Raw genomic sequence first — 12,350 nt, forward strand, 5'->3', positions numbered from 1 at the left:
CGGAATAGGACTGATTCTCTGGCACGAACACAGCAAAGGAATAAGGTTATGAGATTTGGTACCTTTCTTTCTCTGTATTCATAATAGAGAGGTTAATAAGTATACCGTATTTACTTTTCCAAGAAGTATACTGTATATATTCTAATTGATAGGGATTTCCTGTACCGCTGTTGTTTCTGTGGTAATCATGATTTATTTAGAGCGGCGTTTCTCAAGCTATGGTCCGCGGACCACCTGTGGTCCTCGAGGTCTGCCCTTGTGGTCCTTCAAAAAGGATAGAAGAAAAAATAAAATTGAAACGAATTGCGTATCACACTATAGCTGAAAATCTCAGAGTTTGGAAATGATACATGGCAATCTCCTTTCACTTTTTCTCCCAGTACTGATATTTTATGAAATTTATTACCCTATCTGTCTACCGACTTCCCACTCTACTCTCAGCAACAAAAGAGGGATTTAAAGCACTATGAACGTAGTGTTTCTCGCCGTCTTTTCCTTGCACATCAGCTAAGTACATTGGCATATCTTGCAGATGTATTTTCAAAACTAAACGAACTAAATCTCTCTCTACAAGGTACAGTAATTATTTGAATTTCCTCAATGCGCATGAGAAAATAAAGATGTTCGAGAGGAAACTTGGTTTGTGGGTCAGTTTCGTAATACATGGCATTTTCTTCACTATTTCCAACCCTGGAGTCCTTTTTTGGTTGAAAATGATTTCGTTATTGGAAAAGAATTGTGCAATGACATATGTTTGCATCTCGAAACTCTGAGGTCACAATTTGAAACTTATTTTCCAAGTTGATACGACAAATATTCATGGGTTCGTGATTGCAATATTGAAAATAAACTTTCATTTGAGTGAAAGAGAACAGTTAATTGAACTCTCGAATGACACCTGACACAAAATGAAATTTCAAGCGGAAAGTATGGTTAATTTCTGGACCTCATCACAATTGAAAAGAGAATATAGTGAACTGTACAATGGTGCTTTACAGATTATAATTCAGTTTGCTTTTACGTATCTGTGTGAGAAAGAGTTTTCATCACTAACTGTAATAAAAACAATGTAGGCTACCGAAATCGACTCGATGTATGTAACGATCTCCGACTTAAGCTTACCAGCATACATCCAAATATAGAATAACTGTGCAAGAATCGGCAGGCTTAAACATCTCATTAATGTGAGTACTAACATTTATTTATTTTGTTTAGTTAATAAGTTAAAGTTTATCCAAAGTCTAATAGCCTTGATTTATTAAAAAACGAAAATGATTTTTTTTCATTAACAGTAACTTAATTAGTTAATATAAAATTAAATGAATTAAATGAATTTTAATTAATTAATTTTGTTTGAAAATATAACTATACTGGTATAAAATATGCTACAAAAATGATAAATTTGCTTTCGAAGGGAACAAGAGTAAGGTGGTCCGCGGAACTGTTCTGATTTTAAAAAGTGGTCCTCACTTCAAAAAAGTTTGAGAAACGCTGATTTAGAGCAATTTTGCAACTGACTCTAAGGTATCTTAGTCCATACTAATAGACAATTTAAATCTGCACGAGATAGAATGATAAAACTCTAATACAATTCCCTGTTAGTTTCTTATATTCAGTGACAACTAACTTCTCATTTCATGCAAATATTTACTTTCACTTATTCCATGAACAACAATATTTTTTTAGTAGGGACGTTAATTATCAAAGTCTGTGAAAGCCTTCACTGAAAAGTACACCTACACGTATGAACATAAAACAAAAAGCGTACAATATAAGCACAAAATACAAGAGAGTTTTTTGTACTCACGGAATCGTTGGACCTCCCGCACTGTACCAGCTTACGGAGACAGAAGTTCACAGCTAAGACTTCCCCGCCATCTCTTGGTTGAACTTTTAATCTCAACTCCCGAACATAGTTCCATCGTTGGCCTGTAGATTACATCACAGTACTTCATTAACAAAACATAGTGCGTGGATTTCGTACTAGAGTAGATGGAACAACACATTAACTTAATAATGTAGTACATACGAGAACGCAAAACCGTTACCTACCAACAGAAAAAAAAACTAACACAATATGAGAGACATGATCAACTGCAGGAATAAACGTTAATCAATTTTGAAGTTAGCCTATTTATGTACCGGTACTTGTTCTTTCTATAGCTTGATCAGAAAGAAACGATGCAATATAATAAGCAAGGGAGACCGACATACGTTCAATTAAGTGGAGTACCTGTAATATGTATAAAACGTTGGCTATTGGTCTACTATTTCCCACATAAGAAAGATACATGTTCCATAAATAAATATGACTGTAGATCTAAATATCTTAGAGCAACAAAAATAAATTTCTATACTAAAGAAATAAATAAGGCTGTAAATACAGTAGAACAAAGATAATGATCGATGTTAAAGAAATAAACTCTAAATATGATTGTAAAATAATACCCTAAGCTTAAATAAAAAGAAAGATGTATATTAAAGCAATAGATAAAAATGCTAGTAAATGTCATACAAAAATAAATATTCATATTCTTATTCTTTATTTGCCTTAAGGTACAATAGTACAAGAGGCCTCGTCAATGTAATAATGTAAATACAAAGTGTCAGTATAAAAAAGATTAAAAACTAAAAAAATAATAAAATTCAACTAAAATACATCATTTTCAAAAAGTTCATTCATATTGTAAAAAGGATTAATTTGTAGCCATCTCTTAATCTGAAGTTTGAATTGTCTTTCATTTTGTGCTTTTATATTTGTACGTATCTTATATATTTTCATTGCAGTAATTACATAGCTAGATTGTGTTTTTGCAACCTGATAAATGGTACGTTTAGTTGATCAGTATTTCTGGTTTCATAGTGATGCAGATCTTCTATAATCGTATGATTAGTGATATTCTTTTTTACATGCATTAGAAGTTATATATATATGCAGGGTGTTTCCGGGCTATAGTTACAAACTTTCAGGGATGATAGGGAAGGGCACATGTATCAATTTGAGATAAGGAACCCTGGTCCGGAAATGACTGAGTCGAAAGTTACAAGCAAAAATAGTTGTGTGGAAATGAAATAATTTTATTCCTCTGTACACCTTATTTCTTGTATTTATCTGTACATCTTACACATACTATATTCATCTGACGTTGTTTACGTTGTGTACTTACAGTATTCCATTCAGTGCGCTGTCTGAGGGGTGGGGACAGGAAACTACACTAAAGCAATGCAAATAGCCTAATGTGTAACAGACACGGTTGGTCCTGATATGCACGTCTGTAGACAGCAGTGTATGTGTACAAGTTGCAGTGTCCAGTCGATCAGTCCTAGTGAAATGGAGGAATACACGAGAGCGGAATAAGCAGACCTGATTTTCGAATACGGTTGAGCCAATGGGAACAGTAGACAAGCTCACAGATTGTATCCGTTGAGTACCCACGTAAGAGACATTCGACCCATACCATCTTTCCACGACTGTTCCAAAGGTTAAGGGAAGGAGGGTACGTGGGACCAAATTACAATTCCACTTCCACACAACTATTTTTGCTTATAACTTTCGACTCAGTCATTTCCGGACCAGATAAATAGATAAATAAATAAATAAATAAATAAATAAATAAATAAATAAATAAGTAAGTAAGTAAGTTAGTAAGTTAGTTAGTGAGTTAGTGAGTGAGTGAGTGAGTGAGTGAGTGAGTCAATAAATGAATAAACAAATTAGGCTAATTAATTAATTAATAAGTAAATAAATAAATAAAAAACATAAATAAATACATAAATAAATACGATTGTAAATACCGTAAAAAATATACACCTACGTTGAAGACAGAAATAAATATGGCTGTAAATACCGTACAATAAGCAAAGATAAATACCACGTCCTGGCAAGAAAAGGAATTTTAAATCATTTCACTAGCACTGGGCTAGTTTTGGACTTAAAAGTCACAAATGAGGGACAGTTGATAAGTCCATTAAATGAAGACACGAAACATAATGAAACAATGTCGAAGGAAAATAATCACAGCAATATTACGATGGAGAAACCAACCACGTACGTCACTTATTGCGAAAAGTCTGCAACTTAGGAGACCAAAAATCAGTGTAATACTTGTACTGATTACTGACACTGTACCTTGGGGCAACATCTGCACGTAATGGATATTTTTAGAAGAGAACTCATATGCAGGCTATATGGTGCTATAAGAAGAATAGGGAAAAAATGTTTCCTTATTATATTCTAATGTGAAGTTTTGGGATGGGGCAAAAAATAGCAAGGCTTTCAGCTCAAACTAGAATCAAACCCACGCCCTAGCGCAGCTCAAGATTAATTGCCAGACGCACCTACTGCTTATATAAAAATATCTCTATTTTATTTCATGAAACATCTATCTTCCACTACCATTAGGTGAAATGACACTTTCTCATTACTTTGCTCAGTAAGGGGAAACAAAAGAGAAACAAGCATGAATAACCTGTCAATTAAAACTGAACTTAGCTCAAGGTAAACAAATATATACCACGCGCTTTGCAGGTGAAGATGTCTTCTTGATAAGCCGAGAGCGCAAGACAAGCCTTTCAAAACACCTTATAAAAACATACAGTGCCATTGTCATTCCATAGCAAACACTGTGGATAATGCATCTTTTTATAAAGCTGTAATGATACACCTAACAAGCTGTTAACAACTCACAACTATTCATCAATAACAACAGTTATAAGACACAAAACTAGGCGCAGTTATGCCACTGAATTCCTCATTGTTAGGAAAAAAGAGGCAGCTCTTCGAAGATGTTACTGATATTTATTTCTTTTAGATTCTACCTCGAGAAGACACCAAGATTGTGTGTTGCCTCTTCAAGCTAGTTTTATAACATGAAGAAACCATCATTGTCAGCTGATAGCCTTTTCTTATCCATGAGACCTTTGTTTTATGTATCAAGAATCCTAGGGATATTGCCAATTTCTATCTGCCATGTATCTTCTGAACCGAAAGATCATAAAATTGATAAATTGACTCTCATACGTTTGTGTGAAGTACTACAGACTGTTACAGTGATGGCCATCGTGATATTGTGCGCCATTTTGTCGATTTATAAGAGACTGAAACATGAGAGCATCGCTTTCGTGGTAATTGCAAGTGACGTGGCTAAGATAAGCGTGTTTGCTGCGACTTCCACAACAGTGCTGATATTATGTGGAATTTTAAACGGAAAGAAAATCAGATCTATTCTCATGAAACTAATTTACACTGATAAGATGCTTTTGACAAATCCTCCTTGGGTTTATAGAAAAATGTACTTGATCCTGATTATAGAGACAGTTGTTATATACTCTTGCCTGACCTCCCTCCTGATATTCGATGGTTCGGTATGGAAGCATGCAATAAAAGATATTTCTGTTCTCTACTTCACCACAACTTATCCGTTCCATATAGTTAACGTAACAATGATGATTCAGTTTATCAATTTGGTACTGCTACTCAGGAACAGGTTCTTTTACTTGAACTACCACTTGAAATCTATTCTGAAGAATCTTAGAATGAGAATAGGGGCTCCTAGAAGTAGCCACTGCTATGACCATGAGCAGTGGTTCCAGCCTTCGGAATCTTCACCTTACCAGAACATCCATTCGAGAATCGCAGAATTCAGAAGTCTACACGACACCCTGTGTGACGTCGCAGTTCTAGTGGAGTCTTGCTACGGACTACCCATCCTGTTTGACACCACAGCAACGTTCATCGACATCACTACCATTTTCTATCTAGTTCTAATTGTGGTACTGGGGTACCAGGAAGTCACTGATAATGCCACAGGACTAGTGGTAAGTACTGCCAATTGTAGATGATTAGTAATTTCTTATTTAATGTTCATTTTTATCTACAGAAACTGACAGTAGACAATACGATGATGACATAGCTACAAATTTTAAACAACAATGTCAGATTATATAGAAATAAATTAATGGTTATTATTATTATTATTATTATTATTATTATTATTATTAGTATTATTATTACAGAGTTGTATGTGTCATCATACGAGAGGGAATCAAAACGTAACCTTAATAATTGATTTATTAATTGAATATGTACAATAAGACTACAAACACTTCAACATTTTTCAACATAGTATAACAGGAACACTTGCATTGAACGTAGTGGAGACTAGGTTGAAAAGTGATGAAGTGTTTGTAGTCTTATTGTACATATACAATTAATAGAACAATAAATTATTAAGGTTACTTTTTGACTCGTACTTACTGTGGCTTTTAGAGAACCCGAAGGTTCATTGCCTCCCTCACATAAGCTCATCATCGATCCTAATCCTGAGCTATATTAATTAAGTCTCTACCATCACATCCCACCTCCATGAAATCCATTTTAATATTATTCTCCCATCTACATCTCGGCCTCCCAACTAACACTCTACAAGCATTTCTGGATTCGCCCTTCTCAAACGTCTGGATTAAATGTTCCTAATTATGTTAGGTGAAGAACACAATGCGTGCAGTTCTGCGATGTGTAACTTTCTCCATTCTCCTATAAATCCATCCCTCTTAGTCCCAATTATTTCCCTAAGCACCTTATTCTCAAACACTCTTAACTTCTGTTCCTCTCTCAAAGTGAGAGTCACAACCATACAGAACAACCGGTAATATAACTGTTTTATAAATAGGCCTACTAACTTTCAGATTACTATGATGTACTGAAGTATATATTAAGGGTTCAGAGTCATAGTGGGCCAAGCGCCATTTATTAAAAACGGAGAAAGCAAGGGTTAAAGTTGAGTGAATATCATAGTTTATTGAAGATTGACATATCATTTAGTTTTAATGTGTATACTTTATATTACTTGCTACATGTTTCCATTGAATTATGGTAATAACTTCATTTTAACCCTTGTTTTTTACGGTTTTAGCAAATGACGCTTGGCCCACTATAGTTCTGAACCCTTCATATGATATTTCCGTACAGGAATTCTGCATTATCATATGGTGAAGAACGGGTAGAATAGAGAAAAATTCTCTCCGGTACCGGGATTCGAACCTGGGTTTTCAGCTCTACGTGCTGACGCTTTATTCACTAAGCCACACCGGATTCAAGTTCCGATGCCGGAGGGTAAGCCACCAAAGGAGGAACAGAGAGGTAGAACTTAAACAGAGGGATTCAATCCGGCATCGGAACTCGAATCTGGTGTGGGTTAGGGGATAAAGTGTCAACACGTAGAGTTGAAAACTCGGGTTCGAATCCGGTACCGAGAGAATTTTTCTCCGTTCTATCCATTCTTCACTGACTTTCAGGTTTGACAAAAGCTTCTCAACCGAATAATAACAGGCTAATTATGCTGAGAATAGCATGACAATTATTTGACCGGGACTACTCTTCCAGGTGAGTTTGCTGCTGTGCTGGGCCATAGTGTACATAGTGAAGTTGGTCTGCATGACAGGGTCATGCCGCTACGCCAGCATCGAAGCGTCCCGCACGTCCGTCCTCGTTCATAAGCTGTTGCTCCTGCACCCGCTAAGGCCCGACATCTCTTCAGAACTGCAGCTCTTCTCGCAGCAGCTGCTGCACCGGAAGGTGTGCTTCACGGCCTGCGGCTTCTTCAACATCGACTTCACGTTGCTCTTCACGATGGCTGGAGCAGTTAGCACCTATCTCGTCATCTACTTGCAGTTCAAAACCTGACTCAGTAATTTAGCTGATTTCTATTCCCACAGAAGCAATCTTCAAGATTACGACTTGCAATGCCCGTAATAGTTGCCGGAGGCAAATATAATGCTAGCAAGTTGGCCAAATACAGGTAGACAATGTTTTTATGTTTTTACTCTTGCTAGGATTTCGATTGCACATGTTACTAAGTTGAAGGTAAAATTGTTATCAAATTCACCAGCTACATACGAGTATAACTGGTAGAGCCATGTTCCCATATAAAGAGTCTGTACAGAGTATCATAAAATGTTCTTGAACAAATAAATCGGGAGATAATTTTTAGGATGCCCCAAGAATAGTTGGAAATACCAACATGAACATCGTTATCGTCTACTAAAAGGGAACAGGGCCAACTAACTCGTATATTTATACATCATGAACAACGATTATGGTTATGACAACTATGATCAATAATGCAGAGAGCCAAAATTTCAAGTTCCCTGCTACATTCATATCCGTGTGGCTTTGATAGAATTCCTACTAGAACATATCTTAGAGGAGAGTGCCCAATCATGTTCCATCAGAACTCAGAAATGGAAGAATTTAGGACATTGATCAGCAGGTTATTCTGCTATGACACCAGATCAAAGTCAATTTAGATGAGCAACTGAAGAGTAGCACCACAGTCTAGTATCTACAGTCACGAAGCTCAATACGTAGTAAATATGCATCCATAGATAGTTGCTAACCACTAGATTCGCTAATATCGCCTCATTACAGACAATGCGAAATAGTACCGGCACAGTCAATTGTTCCTAGCACCCTCACAACTCAAGCTTCGTGACTGTATATACTAGACTGTGGTAGCACAGCAATTGCGTAGAGACAAGATAGTACAGTTCAGTGGCGGCTTGTAAAGTGAGTAGTTCAGAAGAAAAGGTTAAGTTCAGATTTAATATATGCGTGCTAATACTTCTGTTTATATGTTAGGGCGGAGATACAGGGTGTACCTTCACAATATTTATACCAGTGTAGTTAAATATTATTCTCATTCATGGATTATGCGGAATAACAAAGAGTTTAATTTGTTGTGAGGTACTCTAGCATGTTAAAAATTTTAAATTACAGTGTATCATTCATTATGTCACGTCAATTAATATGGAAAATATTAGGAAGATTATCTACTGGTGCTAATACAAGAAATAAAAGACAAGCTGATATGTGTTTTGTGTCATCGCAGTTGCTAGGCAGTAATTTGTTTTTGTATTCATAGGAATTCTACTGTCAATATATAGCCTAATTTTCGTGAATTATAATATCTGTCAGTGTTTAGAATAGTTTACAATGCTATCAATACTATCACTAATGTATCAGGTGCGCGAATTCTATATAATTCAAATGGTAGCTTGTCATCCCTTTTTTCTCACACTCAAAGCCCTGGTTGCAGATGTTTATAAAACATAGCACGATAGCTTTGAGGGAAGACATCACAGAGCAATGATCCAGCCGATCTGAGTTGGGAGATGTAGTTCGCATCACCTAACAAACCGTCTTATTTTTCATATGTTGTGAATTTGTGTGGATTATGAACAAAAGCCTGTACAGGAAACAGAGAAATTATTTTGAAAGAACGAATCCAAACAGAATATCATATGAAGCTTTCACATTTAAACCAACTCGAAAAATAATTATATGACGTCACTAGAAATGTTAAAATATCAGCTTCAACATTTTCAAGAGAGAATAGACCAAATGGTTTAGCCTGTGAGGATACTAAAATCAGGAACACACAATTTAGATAAAATCAAAATCAAACTAAGACTATTTAATTCAAAATGTTTTGTATCACACAGAATAGTCTAATGATTATGATGGTTTGATGCCCAAATTTCGTCTTTGTGCAAAATTTAGTCCTCCGTAGTTTATAGCCAATACAGTTCATACTAAAACATTTTTGCAGTGGATAGCACGCATTCGCGTTTCTCCAAAAACTCTGTCAGTGTTGGATAAATTCAGTAGCTTCATCACAGTCTAGTATATACAGTCACGAAGCTCAATACGTAGGGAATATGCATCCATAGAAAGTTGCTAACCACCAGGATCGTTACTATCGCCTCAACACAGTCTATTGTTCTTAGTGCCCTCAACAAATCAAGCTTCGTGACTGTAAATATACTAAGACTGTGGCTTTATTAAGCGGCGCTTAACAGACTATTTATTTTTCTTTGTGTAGTGCATTTGTTTCCCTAAAACAATCACATGATTTACAATTTCCTGTATACGTTGGTTGAAAGTGATGCCGCCTTTTCTCTTTTTAACTGGCGATCCATAATGTTGCCAATTTCATTTAGTGGCCACAAGATGTCTCTAGTTTCACCAAACAGAGCAACAATACGGTATGTCACATGAAAGCGAAACAATAGCTGTTCAAAATGGTGCACGTTTCCGATGTCCGTATAAAACAAAAGTCTGTGATTGAATTCATTACTATGGAGAAAATTAATCCAATTGATACCCATACTCGTCTAGGAAATATGTATCAGGACAGTACTGTAGACGTCAGTACAGTTAGACATTGGGCGAGACACTTCAAGAGCGGAGACATTGCTGACAAGCCTCGAAGCGGCCGGCCAGCAACGGCAATGACAGAATGCAACTAGGGTTGAATGGACGCACTCATCAAAGGAGGCCACCGTTTCACACCACATGAACTCTGTGATGCAGTAAGCATTGGAAAACCAGCTTTGATTGTCATCATTACAGGAAGGTTTGCAACCCTGTGGGTACCGAAAGTGCTGACAGACGAGCAAAAAAACACTCGGAAAATCATTAGTTTCTGAGCTTCTGGAGCCTTACGCAAATTAAGGGGATATTTTTTCGTCACACATCGTTACAGGACTCGAAATCTGGATCCATCACTATGAGCTGAAACAAAGTGTTCGAGTTGATTTCCGAGTAAGTATTTTTACCGGGATTAATTACACCAGTGCCCAGGTTCGAAATAATTTATACCTGCACGTGTTTGCATAAATTATATGAAATAGAATATTATTAAAATAAGAAATGTATCTGAATTTCAGATGATTTATGATGTCCTTCACAGAACGATAAAAACTGAAGCACGTAAGGAAACGAGAAAAAACATACTCTTTTATATGAATACGAAACAAAGAAAGTTATGAATAAAATATAGGAATAAACAATTATCCACAAAAGAATAAACCGCACAAAAATGTGCATATAAAAATAGAATATACTATTAACTTCTGAAAAGTGTATGCTACCTAGCAGACGCCATTGATGATATTAATTATTTCAGTTATGTTATAACATATAAGTTTGAAAAGTGGTTTCATCAACTTATGTCAAACGTAATATTATTTATGTATCTTGATGTAAAAGTTCTTCAAATAAGATCTATTCCTGCTTCACTCTGAAATAATACAGGTTACTTGTGATGCGATATATGTTCATTTGAATTTATTGATTCTATAAAACTTTCAGAACAAGAAGTCACGAACGTTTTTTCTTGCTTTCAGTGTTTCCATTGTTCATGTTTAATTATATTTTTGCAATAGGTAATAATTATTTTTGTAACAGGTCTAAATGTGAATAAATGTTAAGGTATTCTTATGTACTAAGACGTCTTATTCCTAGCTCTGGGTCCCCAAATGTTGCGCAAAATAAAAGAACTAATTTAGTGCTATACGTATATGTTTGTTTTCAATTACTTTTAAAAACATTGTATCTACCTTATGGTTATTTAGCATCGGTGACACTGGTGATGAAGCCAAGATATTTTGGCGAGATCAGATCGAGGATTCGTCATGAGGTTACCTAACATCCGCCTTTCAGTTAGAGAAAGCCTCAGTATCAACGAAAAATGGGTTGAAGCCCACACCTGATCGCAGTCATTTTTACCTGGCCAACCTTTGACGTCGAAGCGCGTTTCCCCTCTCGGAGCAGAGCTAGTAGAGCACGTGAGGGAGGGTAATGTTGTGTCTTCGCTATTTAAATATCTCCATCCCTTCCACTGCCATTCCTACTTCTTTGCTCTTACAGCTAAGCTTCCTCTCTCAAGGAGCTTAAAAGCAGATAAGTGTGACGTCACGGAGTCAACAGTTGGAAATGCCTGATTTCAACGAAGAAAATATTCATAATAAGAGGTTTATTGATAACACAAGTGGATATTAAAGCTGTGTGATGCTCTCAGCAATATTTTACAGGCAGACTTATGATCAGTAATTTGAAGATACAGCAGACAAACTAACAATTCACTGCTAATAGACATTAGACAGAAGAAGTCAACAATTTATAAAATACAGTAGAGTACTATTAATGACACTCTTGACAATGTGGACGTTAGTTTTCTCTAGATCGGAAGTTAGCACCTGCACGGAAGTTCCCTAACTAGGTAGTTTCCTTATAGAGGTCGGCATCTGCCGACTTAGTCGAGTACCGGCCCAGCCGGATCAGGACTCTACCAAGCCGGGTCCGCAGACGATCGGGTATGCACCTGCCTGAATCCGTCCGAATTCTGCCCGACATCCGACTTCAAATCCAACTCAAGCAGTGCTGAGTTCTGCGAGCAGTGATATAGTGTGTGACTGCTGAAAAATTATTTCACGTGTTGCATTATGATATTTAATGATATTTTCTTCAAAATATTTAATATTTTAAATGTTTTATTAACAATTCTCAA

At 36.2% G+C, this 12,350-nt stretch overlaps 1 long non-coding RNA gene across 1 annotated transcript in view; it reads right to left on the minus strand.

Annotated features, from left to right (window-relative positions):
• Positions 1-1,806: 1,806 nt before the first annotated feature.
• LOC138711589 (uncharacterized) overlaps positions 1,807-12,350 on the minus strand; it is a 59,408-nt gene continuing 48,864 nt past the window's right edge. The window contains exon 3 of the long non-coding RNA XR_011335402.1: positions 1,807-1,929. This is a non-coding gene — a long non-coding RNA (uncharacterized lncRNA). The remainder of the gene's footprint in view (positions 1,930-12,350) is intronic.

This window comes from Periplaneta americana, chromosome 13, assembly GCF_040183065.1.
Source record: "Periplaneta americana isolate PAMFEO1 chromosome 13, P.americana_PAMFEO1_priV1, whole genome shotgun sequence".
NCBI classification, from domain to species: domain Eukaryota; kingdom Metazoa; phylum Arthropoda; class Insecta; order Blattodea; family Blattidae; genus Periplaneta; species Periplaneta americana.